Below are 20,627 nucleotides of genomic sequence, written 5' to 3' on the forward strand. Positions count from 1 at the left end.
TTATCCCAGAGAATTGAGCTGGTCAGAAATGTTCCCATGAAACATCATTCCTTGAGCCTGGCTTATTTTGCTGGAACTGTGCTGAGCACAGTTGACTTTCCCCATGCCTGAGGAAGAGAGCTTGAGGAAATCCACCTGTACTCCTGGCAGATCTCTTCCAGGACAGGAGAAACATAGTGTGTACAAGTCTCTGGCTCCCGAGCGGATGCACCTGGTGGATTTGCCCCAAGGCCAGGGATGCTGGGAGCTGTGCAGCTGCCCACTGAAGCTGACAAGCTTTGACGTGCATTTCACTGGGAGTCTGCAGAAGGGTCTGGGGAGCTTCGGGCTTCCTGGAAATTGCTCTTTTCAAAAAAAAAAAAAAAAAAGTTTCTGTTCAATTTGGATCAAAACCAAATTTTATATACGTGTGTGTATATATATATATTTAAACCCTTACATTTTCAAGGCACTGGAAACACTGCTTTTCAGCCAGCTCTACTTGATAGTTTTATAGGGCTTTGCCATAATAAAAGCGGAGTGAAACGAAACAGAAAAGCCCTGCTTAGTAACAACGGGGGGTGGGGGGGTGGGAAGGAGGCCTTAACCAGAGACAGGCTCGCGGGGCGACTGTTCTGCCAACAGGGGCCGAAATACATGTGCCAGAGGCGTGATCGACATCACGCGGGCACAGGGCTGTGCATCTCACTGCCCCGCCATCCAGAACAAATCAAGGTGCCTCTTTGGAAAGTGGGGTGCCCCGTCCTGAACGGTTACTGGTCTCTTCGAGCAGGCGAGCACTGGGTTATTTCTCAGGCGTATCTGAACAGATGCTTTTAGCCTCTCATGGCTGTCTTCCCACATATGGAGCTTTGCTTTGTCACCAGACCCTGCCAACGATCCAGTCCTCCCTTTGACAACAAAGAACTGTTTTTATTTACTATGAAAGCTGGTCTGGCCTTAGTTCTTGGTTTTGTAAATTATTCATCTCATGTCAGTGGTAGTGGAGCTCCTCTCACATGTTAATAAGTTTCTTTCCAGCTAACTATCAAGTCCAGGTTTTGGGGGAGCAAGAGTGGGGGGGTAGTAAGGCAGGAGGGACTTAATAGCTCACTGTCTTCATTAACATTAACCAGCCAGGTGACCATCTCCCCCTTGCATTGGGAGTAGCTATGTCCTCTCCTGTTTCTGTGTGGGGGATGGAGCGATAGATTAGCAGTTAGAGCCAGGATATGTCCTGACATGCTTTTGCCTTCTTGCTTCCTAACTCAGTTCCTTTGTCTGTGGAGGCACCTGTCTGAATCACACAATTACAGAAAAATTGGTTGAAGAGGACGTCTCAGTTGGATCAGAACCATCGACGCTAGATCAGATCAGCCATGGCTTGAAAACAACCATGGATGCAGATGCAGCGTCATCTCTAGATAACCTTTTCCACTACCTTGTTAAGTAGAAAGTTTTTGTAATGTTCAAGCGTAGCTTCCGATATTGCAATTTGTGTTTCACCTCTTATTAACTTTCTCTCCTCACCTAGAAGCATTTACTCCATTACCGTTGTCACCATCCTTCATGTAGTTGTAGGTGGCTGTTAGATTCCCCTTTGCCTCCTCCTCACTGGACTGTACAAGCCCAGCTCTCTTATCCTGTCTTTTTTCCTAGCTGGCGGTGAACTGCTGGATCATTGATTGCCACGCTTCGAGTCCAGCTGTCCAGCCCATTTTCAACCCATACAATGATCTATTTGTCCAGTCCATACTTCCTCAGCTTACGAAAGAGACTTCTGTGGGAAATAAATAGTGTCAAAAGCCTTACTAAAAGCAAAGTGTATTACAGCCCTGCTGTCACCTTGTCTCTATAGCTGGTCATTTCATCACATAAGGCAATCAGATTGGTCAAGAGTGGTCTGTCCTAGGAAGATCTGTGTTGACTGTTCCATATTTATCTTCTAGTTCTTCCCGTGTGTGGAAATGGACTCCAGAGGATGTGTTCCATAGTCCTTCCAGAGATGAAGAGAAACCAGCTGTCTGAGATCCTTCTCTCACCTTTCTTATACGTGAGTGTAACATCAGCCTTTTCATGCTCATTAAGGACTTCCCCCAATCACTACAATCTTTTGCAGGTAGCAAACAGTGGTCTCACAGTCACATCGTCTAGCTCCTCCAGTACCCTGTGATGAAAACCATCCATCTCCATGGATTTGAATATTTACACCTACCCTGTGTTGTCACTTACTCGTTCCTCCTGCACTGCTGGCTGTCCCTTTATTTCCCAAGCAATTCCAATTTGTGCAGAGGTCTAGGAGGAAGATTTGCTGGTGAAAACAGAGGGGAAAAAAGATATTTAGTACTTTAGCCTTTTTCAAACTGAAAGCCGTTGTCCGTCTTCCTCGGAAACGACTTTTTTTTTCAGTGATCTTATCTCATTTGAACTGCAAGTGATAGGACTGCAGGGGAACATGTTGTAATCGTTCAGAGAGGAGGATGAGACAGGGATTTGCTTTGCTTAATATCTGAGTTCCGGCAGATCGGTCTCGTATAATGTGAATATTTGCACAATGTAACAGTCTGTGTAAGGTCCTTTCAAAGATGCAACTCCCCAGCTGTGTATGCATCTTACAGTCACCAAGAATGTTGTAAAGTCCAAGGGAGGATGAATTCTCACCGCGACTTTGACATGCCTGTATCTCCTCTTATTTTCATGGATATTCTGGGTAGTAAATCCCTTATCTCTAGCTATGTGAAGTTTACTAAACATCTGTCAGTAGCACCCTTGCCCATCTTGCTAATCTGGAATGCCAACATGCCTCCAAACCCTAAAAAATGCTTAATGATCTGTATCTCAGTACTAAAAATGCGATGTGATTTGACTCAAAAATTGCGATGTGTCTGTTCTTCTTCCATGTAAACTTTATTTGCAAGGCAATCTTTAGACATAGGAAGAAACCCATTTCCAGAAGGAAAACATTAGCGATGGGTGCAGTCGTGAAGGGTGGGAGACAGAGTTGTGACTGAATTGGGCCTTGGAGGTCGGGTGGTTATCGGAACCAGCTGAACTTGAAAAACCAAGCGAAGGAACTCAAACAAATAGGTCTGTGGCATTTAGGCAGTATATTAAATAGGATTTGTGGTACTTTCTGCTTCAAGCTGTGCCAAGAATAGCATGAGTAGCCTTTCTTGTTGAAAATTGGCACATCTGGTCCCAGTCCTTGTTGGAACCAGCGGGGCATAAAAAAATACGCTGTATTGCTAGTATTTGTTTTGAAACCTTTACTGGAGGATTCAACCCAGGCTGGACATTCGTAGTGTTATGTGTTCTCTCCTTTCTTTCTCAAGTTCCACACTCAGCAACAGACCAGCTCACATGTTAGAAAGCACTGATCATTGGGCAAAAATGGGCTCTGCTCCTGTATACTTCTGTACTCTGTGCCCCCAGAGTCCCTGGGTCACCAAGCTCTCTCCAGCACCGTCTTTCTAAAGTAACACAACGATCTTATACAGAGGAAGAGTTAATTTAGCCAACCTAAAGAAGCAGAAATGGAGGAAAAATGATTTTATTTGGTGAGGCAGGCTGATGACAGCAATGACAGGAGAGCCTGAGTCTGTACTGGCCGTTTTTGGGTCCTTATTCCCAGGCCAGCTTCCCTATTACTGGCTCATACTGCCCACCACACTGGGACGAAAGGCAGAAACAAGAGAAATGGGTGGATTTATTTCAAAATTTCAAAGGTTTTGCTGCTGGGTTTGCAGATGGTGGCAGCAGATGACAGAAATGAGCTCATTTTCCCTCTGAACATTTCTTTCATCCCTAATAAAAAAATCTTAAAACAAAGAGCTCCTACAAGAAATGTGGAGTTTTCTCCCTCTCTGTTTTTTTCTACCAGAAGATAACCGGAGCAAAAGAGAGTAGATTCTGCAATGATTCCTGGAGTACATTTTCCAGATATCTCAGTGATGGCCATTTTACGCAACCACCTTTTAGGCCCACAGCTGAGGTAATCTGTGTGTGTCTTAGCCCAACTTATCCCCCTCTAATAGAACTGCTCTTGACATTGACTATTTTTTCATTCTCCAAGTCCCTGTCATCAATTCTTTTTATTTATCTTGTCTGTGGCAGAAAATTTCTACATGGAAATCTGTTTGTTGGATTTGAAAGACCTGTCATTCCTCTTGCTACAGGCTGATGCATGGCAGGACGTGGAGTGATGACTTTTCTCATCACTGACTGCGGCTATTCTGCTCTTGGTAGCTGTTTCGAAGCTTGGGTTTGCCAGTGGCTCCTGTCCCTTACTTCCATGAGGACAGAGTTTGAATGTGAGTTGTTTGGTTTCCCCACCCCAGAGTCAGCTGGTGGATCCAGACAACATCCAGAGAGCAAGCCAAAGTATGGCAGTATGGACGGATAGACTGTGTTGGGCCCAAATGTGGTTTCCAGCCCTGAGCTAACGTAAGAGCATAGACTGAGCTCAGTCTGAAGTGACCCATGCACCGTCTTGAAAAACTTTCTAATTTTCCAATCCAGTCTTGTTCAGCAAGACATCTTTGGACCTCAGAGAAGGGACTTCAGGACCTGCTTCCATGCATTTTGGCATGACATTTATTTCCCCTAGCTCCGCCCAAACGATGAAAAGGCAAAGGGAAATTCAGCCATCTGATAGATACATTCCTGTCTTGATGGTCTCTTTCATCCCAGTTTGCTTTTAGACCCTGCATAGCTGGATGAGGATCATATCCTCAATGACAGTGTGCTGCCAGTGAGAAAGAACCACCACCTTCTCCTTTTTTTAGGAAGGATACAGCAATGGGTATTTTTCCCAGAGATTGCTCTCCTTGCATGATTCCTGCTCTTCAGCAACACCTCTTCCTCCTGCTTTCTCCATTTTCCTCTGTGTTTCTGGTGGGATGATTTGTGCTGATCTTAGCTCAGCAGGCTTTACGGGTCCCCTGGTTACAGCCTAATAAGTGAGGCGCAGTTATTAAAGGAAAAAACAAAACCAAACCCATCATGACATTTCTTAAAATAATATGAATTACCCATTCAGCTGTTCACACAGTGCAAAGTAGAACCCAGACTCCTTCTCAAGCTGAAATCCTTCTTGAAGCCTGGGTCCCATCGAGGATTTAGGACTGGATTCTCATTTATACTAAGGTCTCTTGAGCCAGGAAGCACAGGATGTAAATTATTTTTGCTCTCACTTTCACATGAGAATTAGGCCTTTAGAGTCAACTTGAGTTACCTTGTGCTGGCTGCATCGGTCACATATGACCACCTGTTGTTTCTTGGTTAAGCTTAACTGCATTTAGTTTTTTGGCAGGAATTCTTCCTTTGCTGTGTGTTTTCACAGCCCTGGCCACTAGATGCTACTGCAACACAAATACAGTGATGGTTAAATGGAATCAGCCAGATCGTGGCCCTGGGAGCTGAGCATGGAAAGGTCTTTCTGCACCCCTGGTTCCTCTTGCCAGTGTGACCCTCATGCCCGAGCTTCTGTGGAGCTGGCATGGTGAGTCTCAGCTTAAGGGACATGCCCAGAAGTGATACAGAAGTATAGGACACTGTGGCGAAGCTAAAACAACCTCTTCCAGGAACCAAGCCCCAACCTGTAGAGAAGGCTATGGAGAATGGACTCCATGGTGTGCATGCACCTCAGGGTGAAATATGGGAGAGGACTGCACAGGGAAATAATGCTTTTGGTCACCAACTGTCAGTGGAAGACCTACTACTGAATGCAAGATGTGAAGTACTGCTGCATTCCTCTCAGATGGTTCATTTATAGATCTGGATTGTAGAGTTTAGAACTAAAGAGAATGCTTGGATCTTCTAGGCTGACATTGTCAGTCTAGTAGATACTGGATTTCACTGCTTCACCTGGTATGAAGACCAGCTGGTTGTGTGTTAGCAAAAGGATCACCTCCAGAAAAGCATCTTCTCAACCTCAAGACATCAGGAGAGGAACACCACCAATTTTCCATGGTTATTCATGCTCCATGTCTAATCCAGCTTATGCCTTTGTACTTGTTTGAATTTACTTGCCTTGGAATATGGAAGAGGTTCTCCTAGAATGTGTACAACCGGGAATCAAATAGGGAATGAAAATAGATGTGATAGATCTGCTCCCTATTTTTCCATTGCTGTTTCTTTCTGGTTTATATTTTGTGCTTTTTCTCCTGGAAGAAAAGGAATTCTTAGTAAAATGGAATTTTTAATTAAAGCAACAAAACAAAACTTGTTCTTATTGAAAACCTCAAAACTGAAAAATCTGGTTTAGGAAGACGCTGTTTCTTAGGCTGGCTTCATTTGATATCTCATATCCTCAGCATGATGCTGTCTTTCATAAGACTTAATTTGTGTAATAGAAGCCAGCAATAAAGGCAGCAAATGTTCCCTTTGCCCTGTTACTGGCGTTAGTTTATCTGGGCTGGCTTCAGCACCTCTGAGGAGGCAGCAGAGGGACAGTTTGTCCAACTCTGCCTTAGAACAAATATATTAAATGGCGACAGAGACATGTTCTCACGGGCTTTTATTTGTCCGTCTGAACAGTTTGCTTTCTGCAATACAGCGTAAGGACCCGCAGGTCCTACGAGTTCCTACCCCTGCTTGGTCCCCGGTGCTTCTCTGGTTCACACCGTCGCAGTCTGGGGCTGCTCTGTACACTGAAATCTTTGTGTGATTTTTTTTCGTGGTGAATGGGCTATCTGCCAACAAGGCCAGGGCAGAGGGCTGTACATTTGGTAGTTCTGAATAATTCTGCTACTGTCTTCTGTAAAATAAGTGAGACTGCTTAGATTTTTGTTGGTGTCCTCTACTGCTCTGATAGCTTTAGTCTTAGCTTCTGGGGAAAAAAAAAAATCTTCATCTATTGAGCTTGTAAATTTTAATTACTCTTGACATGGTCTACTGTTTTATGCTGTTTTAATTACTCCCCTGCCTTGTATCCAGTTGGAGCAGGAATTCAGAGCTGTTTCAGTTTATCATGCATGTAATGCAACTTACAGAAAAGCATTTCACTGGAGAGCTTCGACATTGTTCGCTTGTGTTCCATCCTCGCTTTACTGCTAAACTTTGCTTTTCTTTTCAGTTGAGTTCTGGATACAGACCAGAGCAGGCATTTGTGAAAAGTCTTAGCATTTGTTATTTTTTTTCATCAACTGCCTAAGAAGCTTGACTGTATCGTGTTGAGCCCATGTGGAATGGGAGCGTGCTTGCAACGGCTTACACCCTCCTCTAACACGACGCTTTCCAGGAAAGATGCAGTCACCGGTTAGGTGACCACGGCAGATTTACACAATGTGATCTGTCCTGTGGTCATAGTGGGGTTTAACCTGAAAGCTAAATCCAGAAATCAGCTCACACCTTTTCCAGAAATGGTGTTCTGCGTAGTGTGTGCTGAATGCAGAGAGTGCGGGGCCAGGAGGGGACCTCTGCACAGCTGGCACTTAGCTGCTCTTATAGTAAGGTTGCTACTACTTGATTTGATTCATTTAAAGATAGAGGAGTATTTTTTTTCTTTATGTTTTTTTTTCAAGAACTTACAGAGTTCTCAGGTCACTGGATGACTATTGGTGCTGATAATCACTCAAGGACAGATATAGCTGTCTTTTTATGCGTATGTCTGCAGTTGCTGCTCGGTAGCGTGTGTTCAAATGAGAGTTCACAAAGGAACGAGCTCTCCGTCCAACCAATAAATACCTGAGACGCTGATGTGTTTGCTTCTTTGTTGAATGCTGAACCTCAAACCTCATCCCAAACTGAAGGCCTTTAAAACAGCTCCCAAAACCTGGCATTTCCGTCCTGATGAGGAAGGACTATTAAGAGAACTTGAAGAAGTAAGTCTTTGGAAGCTCTTTTAATGGAGGTTGAGGGAGGAGAGAAGTTTGGCAATGCAAGATAAGGCAGTAATATTACACAACTGTAATGCTGTCTCTCACTGGAACCATGCTAAATGATTTGTAACACTCTGAGAGGAGAAATGTGCATCATCAGCATTAATAAGCTTGAGACAGAGAGCTTGGCTAACACCAAATAGTTTGAATTTGCATGTGGACTGAGACTAATTTGCCTCCAAATATTGCATGTTTTCCTTGTACTTCGATTGCACTTATTGAAACCACTAAAGTAGACCAGTTAATTCCTGCTGCACCAGTAAAATTCTGCTTAGACAGTGTCCTACCGCCAGCAAAATGCCCTCTGGGGTGTCCAGTGTCACCTCTCAGGCACACAGGACTATTCTGTTGTATCAGGATACAGTTTGTCAGAGCCCTACATTGCTTTTGTTGCTTGAATGCTACTTTGGGAGGAAACAGTTTAGAAGAACCATTCAGTCAACGTGCTTTTGGGCTTGGATACTCAAAAAAGAGCAAGACTTAAAATACTTTGTCAGATTACTTGGTACATTGTAGTAGGCTGGCTGGTGAGTCTGTGTGTCACCATCTTCTCTGAGACACAACATGTGTCATGAACCTCATAGTGCCAAACCTTACAAGTTTTTTCTCTTCAAGTCAAGTGATGGATCATGCTTTTAGAATATGACTGCAGGGTTTAGTGTAGTGACAACATGATATTTTTCTTGGTCATAAAGCAGTTACAATAGATCTGAAGTGTTGTGAACCACAAATAGTTAGCAACAAATTTTATCTGCTGCTCAAAATTTCATGTAGATTGCTACATCTTTCCTTTAAACAATTGTTATTATGCTTTTTGTGCAAACATTTGCTTACTAGCTGGGGCTGGAGGTTACAAGTTCAGAGTTTTCCCTGGGCAGGAAAATGGTCTTTATTGACGATTGACAGTGGACCCATTAGGTCCTCCAAATGAGTTTTTCCTTTGGGAATGTTGATCTTCGACAACTCTTTCTTGAGATGGTCATGTTCCTTCGATATTCTTGTCTTTTCTCTGTGTCAGAGCAGCCTATTTTGCTTCTGCAGTGGTCATGCACTCCTTCAGACTCCTGCTGTAGGCCGAATTAGCCCCCCACATTGACTTCTTTCTCAGTACGTGATTGCAGCTATGAGACCTTTTGTCATGAGGATGGCCAAGACGATGCCCTGTGAGGCTTACATGCACCGTAATTCTTACTTTCCTAGTTTGAGAATGACCAAGTACTTGGGTTAGGTTGTTGGTAGGCTGCACCACAGACCCACAGGGATGCCTGAGGTAGGCTTGTGCAGGCAAATGCTGTGAGAGGCACAACCATTATGGGCATCCCACCAAGGTGCCAAACCTGAGCAAATATATGAACAGAAATTATATTTATTGCCATGGCAGGCAGGCACTGAACACAGACATCTCTAAAGCGTACTTACTGAGGTAACTGTTTAAAAAGAAATTTAGCCACAGGCATCAAAGTGTCTTACTGAGACAGTGATCTTCTTTCTATAGGACTTAATAGTCCAGGAGCCACCTTACATGTCTGCAACTCCATTGTTTCCAGAGGTAGCCTGAGTCCAGGAGCACCCAGGAGCACCTCCACATGTGTGCAGTGTGTAGTCTTGTGGCCAAATTAATAAACTTTCCTGGAACCACAAAAGCTGAGAGGAGCTGCAGAGAGTCAGCTGGCTCTGTGGGATATCAGTGGGGTGAACCAGAAATAGTAGGTATCATTTGCATTTTTAATTTGTCTGGATAATCCTTAATCCTCATTGTCTCAGGTAGTGGTCGGCTGAATGTATCCTGAAAGCATATGAAGGACTATGCAAACTAACCTTTGCAACAGTTGGTACTTGCATTTGGCCTTTGATATTTATCAGGATGCATGACAACATCGATACATGTTCACTGGTTTTGCATCCATCATTTCAAGATCGGGCAGGCTTGGCTCTGGTCACAATGCTCTCTTTTGTTTTCTGTGGTTCTTTCTTTTCGTCTCTGTGTTGACACCTTGATTTTTGTCTGCTAGTTTGTTATGTTTCTGGCAATGGCTACCTCACTGGGCCAATACTTTTTAAGAGGCTCTGGAGCAGGACAGAGTAAAAGAGCCAAAGCTGGAGAAACATTTGGAAGACATACACGGTAGAGCATGCAGGTGGAGCACTGAGCAAGGGTTAGTCCAAAGGAACAGGAGCCAGCTTTCATCCTGAAGGCCAACCAGCTGTCTGCAGTCACTGCCTCTGCTGCCGACTGAGTAATTCCAGTTTCAGGTTGGGAAGGCTGATGTCAGCTGGCCTGCAGGAGTTGTGTTGGGTGGTGACTGCAGTCTGCTCCACCACCAAACTTCTGAATGTTGACGTGATGGCAGGTATTCCTCTTAATGGTCAACATGCTGCATAGGTTGCTTAGGAATTTGCTTAGATTCAATCCCTTTCCCTTCCTCAGATCCCTGAAATATGGAAATATGTGGTGTTAAAAACCTCATTCATCATATCTTAATGTGCTTAGGTGGTCACTTCTCTCCCTTGAGGTCAGACTGACAGAGCGATGTACTGTTTTGTCACGGACTGCCTGTGTCCTCTCAGTGGGTCGCAACCAAACGGCTGTTGCGACCACGACATATCTCACAATCAGAAGGCTGATCCAAACTCGCTGCTATCTCAATCCAACAGAGAGCTCCAATTCATGCTCTCCAGGGGCTCCTACCGCTCCAGTCTCCAGGAGGGAACTGCCCCCACTCCCTCTTGGGAGTGCCCCATCTTTAAGCCTCCCATAGGTCACGTGGTCTCCGGCTGACCACCGTGACTAACAGCACCTGTCTCGACAAGGCACAGGTGCTTCCCATGTAGCAGCCAGGAACTCCCCCGACAATTCCCCCTTTCTTTTTTGAAAAAAAAGGCCTAATAGCCTTTAGGGGTTTCTAATGTTTCGATTCCATTTTTCGTCACCGTTTGTCAGATGCCTTGGAACGAAATCATGGGGGAATCGTTCTCATTTTTTGTCATACTATGACAGCGGATATATCCATTGATCCGGCGATGATGGATACATCCACCCTGGCTGCTTTTTCTGTTGATCAACCTGCGGCTGCCGTAATGCTCCCGCAAAAGCTTTGTCCGAACCATCATGCATCTGCATACGCTTTCTCATTCTTTTATTTCTCGGCCAGCCGTTAGTGTAAACCTCTGACTCGCGTTGCTTAGCAAAATGGCCCATCTTTCCACACCTGTAACATCTCTGTTTCCCACATTTATGACTAGTAACTGGGCCATTAACTTTTCCAGCATTTATTATCCGCCTTTGACCCTTCCGTCCTGGGCATTCCGATTTTATATGTCCCAGGTTTCCACATCTATAACACTTCTGCTTCCTAACACGCAAGGAACCCGGGAGGGCTAGTGCCACAGGGAACGCACTAGGCCCTCCCCCCATTTCTGTTATAGATGATTCTTTATTGTTAACTGGTACACCCAGAGCTTCAGCCAGGTCCCAGTCCCTGGCCTCTATTGCTTTTATTCTAACCTCATCCCAGAAACAGACTGGGTCACAAGGTTGAACTGTTCCTGTAGTCGCTCCCAGGGGGTCTGGTTGCACTAAACAGGCAGATTCTGGAGACTTTCTCCTCGGTCTAGGTGCGGTTGGTAACTTCCCAGCAGAACTATCACTTGCTTCAGAGGTCTTTCTTATAGTCTCTCTTGCTGCAGGGTGGGTCATGGCCTGCTGCAACATCTCCACTACAGCTGCTAACTGCTGGGATACTCCTTGTAATAGTGTCATAACTTGCTGTAGCATTATTGGCTGCTCCAAACATACCTGGGCCGGATAACCAGATACTGGGGGATATGAAGTTGCCAAGGGTGGGGCCAATTGCTCAAATGGCAGAGCCGTAGGCATAATAAAGGGGGAAGGGGGGGGCTGTTGGGGCAAAGGGTGGGGGACATTTTAACACCTCCTGCAGAGTGGGGCAGAGTCCCTGCACAGTCCCTACAACTTTCTTGATATCCTTGAACAGTGAAGATAGACCCGATTCGCTGTCCATGCTGTCTGAGGCCAATCCTCCCTCAGACAGTTTGTCATCTCCTTCAAAACCTTTGCCCATTGATACATAATCTGTTGATTCATCTTCCTTCTCTTCTGCCAACCCCTTTTGAATTATATTATCTAAGGCTCCCCATGTACACAGCAGGTCGATCTCAGTCAAGTCCTTGTTCTCAAATACTGCTTCACAAAGCAACTTATCCCCCATTTTTTTCCAAAGTTCTAGGTTAAAGGAGGCATTGAGACTCACTAGGTCTTCACGCTCCACCACCCAGTTGAGTAAATTATATAAATTCTCACTTCTTATATTGGCCCCCACAGCCATCATCACAGATTTAAGGAGTGCAAAAGTCTGGCCTTCCTTTACAAAGTTCTGTCTCATGTCCATTCCCAGCAGCTCACCTTGTTCCAGGTGTCTAGGTCAAAACTGGTCAATCCACAGCTCCTGTCACTCTCAAGCTTCGCTGGGTTCTGTCTCTTGCATCTACCACACTTCACCCTGCAGTCCAGACAGATCACATTTCACCAAATCACATCAGGGTCACCAGATGTCACAGACTGCCTGTGTCCTCTCAGTGGGTCGCAACCAAACAGCTGTTGCAACCGCAACATATCTCACAATCAGAAGGCTGATCCAAACTCACTGCTATCTCAATCCAACAGAGAGCTCCAACTCATGCTCTCTCCAGGAGGGAACTACCCCCACTCCCTCTTGGGAGTGCCCCATCTTTAAGCCTCCCATAGGTCACGTGGTCTCTGGCTGACCACCGTGACTAACAGCACCTGTCTCAACAAGGCACAGGTGCTTCCCATGTAGCAGCCAGGAACTCCCCCGACACTGTTTCACAGGCATCAGGATGCAATGGTATGAGAGGGCCCAGCTCTGTGCTGTTTTATCCAGTTTTAAGAATGTGCCCAGTTCATTTGCATTTTCTCTCCAACTTTCATGCTTAATCCTACTGGTGCCAACCGTACAGAGCTTCGACAAAGTACTTTCAGCCTCTTTTTCTGATGATGACCAAATATGCTCCTGAACTAGGAATGGAAAGGCTGTGACTGCTATGGCAAGCACCAAACTACCTGGCCTTCTTGCAAGGACAGCAGTCAGGCATGTCTGTTCCTTGCTTTATTGCCCATAGAAACATCCAGTTACTGGAAAGGGTTAAGGATGTTCAGCTTTTAGCATGATTAGGTGCACACAGACAGTGACCTCATGGAAAACTCTCAAGAGTTTCTGTATGATTTCACAGGGGCTTATCCCCATCGTAGACACGGAGGGCGGAAAAGCTGCCTTGTAGCCAGCCGGCTCGTGCCTTTTATGAGTCCCCAACAGATGAATGAATTTGGTACTTCTGTAAGAGAAGGGATTATTTGTTCTACCCTGATGTTTCAGAGATTTGGATCATGCACTGCATAATTTTGGCGATGTCTTGTTGTCCATCCAAAGCTGCTTTCCAAGCATTCTGTACAGTTCAACATTACTCATCTGGGAGAAGCAAAGAAACCTGAGTAAGACTTTTACAAGGCAGGACAGAGTGATGAAAAACTATAACGTGACAACGTTGTATCAGCCAGCTCAATTTGAAATGATTCAAAGCTCCTTCTCTCCATAGGAGCTCAGAGAGCTTGGACAGGCCACCACTGCTACATGGCAGTTTTTAAATACTAGCTGTGCACCCAGGAGGCCTCTGGATGTTGCTAGCCAAATTTATGGCCATGTTTCTGAACCCCAAAGTGGCAAGCTGCCCATGCAAAGTGGCAAGAGCAGAAAGCCCATCTGTTTGGCCTGCGCATGGGGTTTATCTAAAAGCTCCTTGAAATTCACTGACATGTGAGCTGTGTGTGAGGGCCACAGTGCAAAATGCAGTTTGTGATGGGGTGAAAAAAAATTTTTTTGAAACTTTTCTGCTAATTTAAGGCAAAATTCTGTAATCTTCTCAACCATTTCCATTGTACAAACCCACACACTGAGAAGAGTGAATGGGTTGGAAGACAGTATTTGTGTAGGAGCAGGAAGAAACCTGAATGCATTTTAGGAGCTGAATGTTTTTACCTTGCACCCAGCAAAATAGGCAGGAAACATCTTCCCTCCATGTTTTAAATTATTAGAGGAGAGTTTCCCAATCACAGCAACTTTATCTTCCAAGATGCAAATATTCCAGTTTTTACTCAACTCGAGTAAAACTCAACTGTGCCGCCTCTTCAATGGGAAATGTGAACATCACTGCTCGTCCCTTTCAGTTGTGACACTATATAAATGGTATCAATATTGCAAAATTGCTCTCCCCTCTCCTTCCTGCTCTCACCCACCTACCCACACCTCAGCACGTGCAAAATTTGCTCTGCACACACATAGTTGGCTGGCTTGAATTCCAATAGCGGGCAGAGGGATATTGAGGCAAAACCTCCAAAATCAAAGATGCTTGAGCATCGTGCAGACAGCTGAAATGAGCAATTATATTTAATCTGTGTGCAAAAGCCCAGAGTGTAGTGGAGGTAGGGTGAATAACCCTTTATTTGTTGACAAAAGCCATGAGTCTTCGTTTTTTCCTTTGGTAGGGAAGGCAGCGACTGCAGCAGCATTTCTACTTGTGATAAGAAGTGAAAATACAAATGTGATGGGGAAGCAAATTAATTGCGAGGGTCCTAATTAAAATCACTGGGAGAGGTATTGCATTACAGTGCAAAGAAGCAGATGAATATGACCTTTGCGTGAACTTCTCAACCCTACTAGAAGCATAAATTTAAAGTCTCCTAGCAGAGAAGTGTTCTGGCGCTGAACTGGTGTCTACAATCAGGATTTTGTCTGCAGGTATCAATGCACAAAATCTCTGCCTCGTAGAGCTCTGAGTCCCCTGAGGCTTCTTATGTTTTGCCTTCATTTGCTATAGCCCATGTCAGAGGGTTTCAGTGGCCTGGCCCAGCTCTGGCTGCTCCCCTCTCCTCCCAGCCTGGAGCGTTTCCTCGGTACGCAAGGAAAAACTCTCTCAAGAAGGTGGTCAGAAAGGCCACGGTGACTGGAGCGGAACGGAAAGCTGTGTACTGCAGAAACGCTTGCCGAAGATATATAACTTTTGTCTGCTACCAATTGTCACAAACAGTTAAAGCAAGCAATTTACAGCTGTGCAGCTCACACTTACCCTCCTAGATTTCCATCTCTGACTCCTACCTGGCGTGTCGCACCGATTCCTTCTGATTTTTAACTCAGGGCAGGGCAAAATGAGCATTATGAAACAGATATACTCTCTTTTTTTAAGGAAGGGTGGGGTTTTTTTTGGCTCCCTCACCATTAAGCAAACACTTTTGCTGAGTGACAGCTGTTTCTGCTCAGAAACGGGACACAAAGTTTGGCCTTGTTTTAATCCTGGGATATTTATCACAGGACTTTAAAGCGTACACCCTTCATTTTCCCCTTCTCTATCTCTCCAAAGCTTTGGGGTTGAGAAGGAGCAGGAAGAGGAAGAGTTTTCAAAGGGATGTTTCACTGTTAAAAGTTCAGCATTGCTCTCATGTGTGATTTTCCTAGTTGGCAGCTTTATGGCTAAAACCTCTGTTTTAAAACTGGTGCGTGCTGGTGATATCATGAACATGCCACATGGTGTCTGATGTCCTTTAGTGACAGCAGATTTATAGGATTTTCCCTCATAAAAATCTTCTCCCTTGCCAAAAGAGGTCCAGCTGGAGTTATGAAATCAGTAAACAGAGACCCTGCGACAGCGAGGAAGAGTGGCCTTTTGAGTTCCCTCGATCCGTGACACGCAGTGCGCGTCATAACCTGGCACGCTGGGAATCATGCAGCATCCGTGTGGTGCCGTGGAAAGGCTCCTTCATTCCCCTAGAGACATGGGATCTGATAGCACTTTGCAATTAATAGGAAGTTCATCTTATTCGATTATTATCAAGGTTTATTAAAGTCTGTGCATGGGTGCAGTTAAAAGCCTATGGGCCAAAAATCCCCACTCTAACTGTGAGATATTGCACCCCTGAAATCTGAGTGCCTCCAAATAGACATATTCCCTTCTTGGGTGCTTGGGAAGTGGTTAGTGGAGCTTGGATGCCACCATGAACAAATCTCAGTTAATCTTTCAATTGGAAATATGTTCTGAATCTACTGTGACTATCTGACCACTAATGGTTTTCGCGTTGCTCACTGTGAAATTCACAGGCAATTAGGGAAATGGAGACAGATCTGATAGCTAATTGCTGCAAAAATCATCCTTCAAATGGCTCCAAATGGATTCCTCAACTAAAATCCACGAATGTCTTCATGTAAACTAAAGAGATTCCCTAGTGGTGCCAGCATGGTGAGGAGTTCGAGATGATAGAGCAGTGCAGGGAGGGGTTTGGAAGGAACCAGACTGGGACAAGCAGAGGCAGCATGGCTTTCCCACCACTTTAGAGACTCTCAGCTACGCCTCTAAAGACACTAATGGCTCTTCTGGCCTTGGGGCATTCACAGAGTGTATCAGAGGGCTACCCACAGCCCTGCTGCCTTTGGAGAACAATTGTGCCATGAAGAGAGCGTAAGAGCCACATTTGCAAGGGACTAGAGGACAGCTTCAGCTCCAGCTCCCTTTGCCAGTTGAAAAGTCCATTCTGTACACCAATTTTCTAGCCTAGACTCAGGCGTAAGCCATATCTCAGTATCACTTGAATGACTAAGAAGCCCTCCTAGGAGTGGGTCGCTCCCATGCTTATACCATGCTGATGACGTGTGACACTACAGGGCAAAGAGAGGGTGGCCAGAGCAATGGCTACCAGACCTGTGCCAAAGCCTCAGCTGAGACAATCGAGTGCAGAGCGTGGACAGCCCAAGTGGAAAAGCTTGGTCCGACTCCCTGTTGAAAAACATCTTGAGGCTCTGCTTGTCTCCAGTGAACGAGGAGGCCTGAGGCGAAGAGGTTTTTAGAGAGGATCCTTGGACTTTAAGGTTTGGGTGGTAGATCCAGCATGTACAACAGTCCCAGTCCTGCTCCTGTGTGGTGTCCTATGCTGTGCTGACACTCTCATTTGAAGACCTGTAGAGTAGCTGGTTCTCATCTGCTTATTGCTTGAGTTTCTGAGTAAATATATCCTCTGTGAAAGTCCAGCCATCCTCGTAAGCAAGAGGGACTTGACTTCTATTCAAGCTCCGGATACGATGAGTGTGAGATCAGAGAGGGGTCCAACGTGGTGTAGTTGCTCACTTGCTTTAGTTTTTGGGAGGACAGTGCTGTTTGGAAGGCTGGTACTTGAGAGGCATTTCTGAAAAGATACATACATTGATCTTTTCATATATATATGTGTGTATATATATATATATGTGTATTGAATTTGTAGCTGACACCCTGGCTTGGAGTCAAAGGAGTGAAAGGAAAAATGGAAAAGAAAATGAAAAAAGAACAGTGAAGAAATAAACGTCTCTGTGAGTATAGATAAAAGTTTAAAGAAACCCAAAGAAATCACTGAGTGTCTTATAATCTGAAAAAAAAGTTCAGGGCAAGAGGGTCAGCATTTTTCGTTATGACTTTACCAACACGTTGGACTAACGGAACAAGAGAACCGTCCTGGTTGGCTTCGTTTCTGCACAAACGCGTCACACCTGGCCCTACGCTGTTTGCGCTGACCTCTGTCAGCCATGTAAAGTGAGAATTTAGGGATCAGATCTGAGAAAAAGGGGGAAAAAAAAGAGCCCGTTTGCGTTTCAGCTTTGATTGCAGCAGCCTGGCGCGGAGCTGAGACGGGGCGGGCTCCTGCTCCAAGGCCCCTCCAGCGGGAGGACACAGAGAGGGCTGTGTTACTTTCCATGCCGCTTAACATTTGTATTTATTTATGCACTGCATTTAATTCTTTATTTATTCTGCATGTGAGCACGGATTTAACGCTTGGCTCTGGGCAGTCCTGTGTTTATCCACAGGGCTGCAAATGTTCAGACTGACAATAGGTTTTAACTCCAAGTGGAAAGGCCACCTCCAAGTCTGCCGCCGTTTGGACACTGAGGAGCTGCCAGTGGCTTGGCTGAGGGGATATTTGCTCCCAGGAAGAATATTGAGGTCACTGAGTCCATGCCCAGGGGCTGGGACTATTCTCTGGTCAGTTGTGGCTCCAGAGCATGAGGTGCATGGACCGAGGTGCTGCAGAAGCGGCACTGTGCTGCTCTTTGCCAGCAGAAGGGAGTTGGTTGTGTGGGATGGAGTTTGGACATTTGCACATGGGTGTCTTCCTTGGCCTCTATTTAATGCTCGTGCTATTCTCAGCAACAAAACAGCCCCTGAGGGGCAGATTCCACCAAACGTAGCAAGGGAATATCCCTGTGGATGCTCTGGCTTCTGCTCTGCGCTGGACAAAAGAGGCAGAAACCCAAAATACCCTGTTTCAGAGCCATGTCCATGCCCTTGGCCCTGTTCGCACACTACATGGAGCGCAAAAGCAACGGGGAGTCAGTGTGTAACCATTGTTCATTGTTAGCAGCTTCAGATCTGAAGCAGTGAATGGGGAGCCAACATCCGACTCCAACTTGCAGAAGCCATCCAGTTCCCTCTTTGTTTGTCGGCAAACGGGGGGATAACAAACGGCGCTGCTGAAATCCAGCCGTGTTGCAAGATCTGCGCGTAATAGTTGCAGAACTAGTTGAAAAAGGGTTTTATGAAGAAAAACTGCAGACTTTCAAGTTACTTCTGTTTCCCAGGGTGGTACCGCAGCTGAAAGTGGATCTTGCAGGGGTTCACACAGTTGCTCTGCGTCTTGCAGAAGCTGGAGAAATACTGTGAAGGTGGCAAAGCAAAAAGAAGAAAAAAACACAACCACCCAACCAAATGGCCTGTCAGTGCATTCAGTGGTGAAAGGAAGGTCGGGCAGGGATGAAAGAGGAACAGCTATTAATTAAATAAAGATTGAGGCAGGGAAAAGCTTCTACCACTTCCATTTTCTAAAACCCAAAGCTTACCTAGACCCTAGTTTGTTTTTGGTTTAAAATATTTTTCTGTGAAAGAAAAGATCTAATGACTGAAAATGATACTTTTGGACTGAGTCTTTTGTCTTTGGGAAAAGTGTTTTTTCAGTAAGAAAATCTTTCACATCAAATATTCCAAAAGGCTGGGGGTGTTTGTGTGCAGAGCTGTAACTAATGAAGGTGATTGTCAGATTAGATATCTCTGCAGGCTTTTACCTGCTCTGGGGATAGTCTGATGCCTCCTTTCCTTACAAACTCAATCACATGAATGGTCATCACATTTTGCTGTGATGGTCATCAAATCCAAGCACTTTCGTACTAAAGATGGTCAGTGGTAGATGACAGCTGAATTTTATTACTTATGCTCATATGGTACCACATCTTTCAGTGTTATGAGCCAGGAACTCCAGATGTGCCTCGGAGCAGTACTTTCTGGAGGACACACCATGCACATGGTGCTCCTCATCTGCTCTCCACTGAGAGATGGAACCACGACCAAATGTGAGACCTTGAAATGTCACGTTTCCATCCACGATATTGATCAACAGGACGTAAACACTACCTATGGGGGTGAAGATAGCCACCACGCTGTCCAGAAATGGCATGTTGCTTTTGTCTGCCCTCATCCTTTCGATCCAGATGTTGCTCTTCATGTTGCTGTGAGAGGTTAATATTTCTGACATGGATCGATACTGTTGGATGAGGAGCTCATTTCTTGGCAAATCAGTGCAAAGGAAGTAAACAGTGCCTGTTTGTTTTGACTTTCTTCCCTCGTTAAGTCTGGTTTATTTTAGTAGATGGTCTTTTGATTTCATTAATTAAAATATGGCTGGATAGAGAATGAGAATGAATACAAAGGACTTAGGATTGATATATACAAGAGGGGAGGAATATCCTTTGGATTCCTGTTGCCACTAAGGAAGTTGTAAGAGACAAAGTAGATCTTCGTCTCTTGGCTCTGTAGCTGAAGGGAGGAGAAGCTGGTAATTTTAGCTCTCTGTGGTGCTTTGCGAGAATTCAGGGTTGAGATTCAAGGTCTTTGACAAAGCTAGGTTAATTAATGATAAATAAAACACGGTGAATATAAGATACAGCAAAATAAAGCAAACTAAAGCAAAAATATGTATTACAAAACCATCCGATATGTTTTAGTATGTCTCCTTTTTTTTGTTAACAAAACATTTGGGAATAGGGGGTTTTGTCTATTTATTTTTCAGCAAATATTAATAAGCAATTGGACCGTCAACTTGTGGACTCTTTTTAGATTGGTTGCACTGATTTTTCTTAATGTGTTTAATTTCTTAACCAAAAGTGCTACACTGTGCTGTAGAATTGTCAAGAAAATTGGCCCAGCTCGTACCCGACTTGCTGTGCTAAAATGCGAAACAAGTAGCTGTGACCCTTGCAGCTGGAGTAGTAAATACATTAAAAATCACAGCTTGAGAAGGAAAAACTATTTCAAAATCAAGTTTTGGACCTCAAAACCATGGGTGGTGGCCATTGGAAAGAATGTGAAAGACAGGATAAAATATTTCAGAATTTTCAAAAATTAAACACTTACTTTAGAAGCGTCAGAATATTTTTTTCAGAATTTTGCTTAGAAATAATTTTAACTTTCATTGATTTGTGTAGTCTCACAATTCCCATGTATATTTTTAAGCAGTTGCTGAAAAGTTTCTTTTTAAGTTTTCTTTTGGGCTGAAAACCATAATCTCATTCAAGCTAAATCTGCTCCTTTTCGGGCCAAACGAATGCTTTCAGTTGACTCAACATTGTTGCCAGGTTGGCGGTGATGGTGGTGGGAGGTTGTGGGTGT

Source organism: Tauraco erythrolophus, chromosome 10 (assembly GCF_009769465.1).
Source record: "Tauraco erythrolophus isolate bTauEry1 chromosome 10, bTauEry1.pri, whole genome shotgun sequence".
Taxonomy (NCBI): Eukaryota; Metazoa; Chordata; class Aves; order Musophagiformes; family Musophagidae; genus Tauraco; species Tauraco erythrolophus.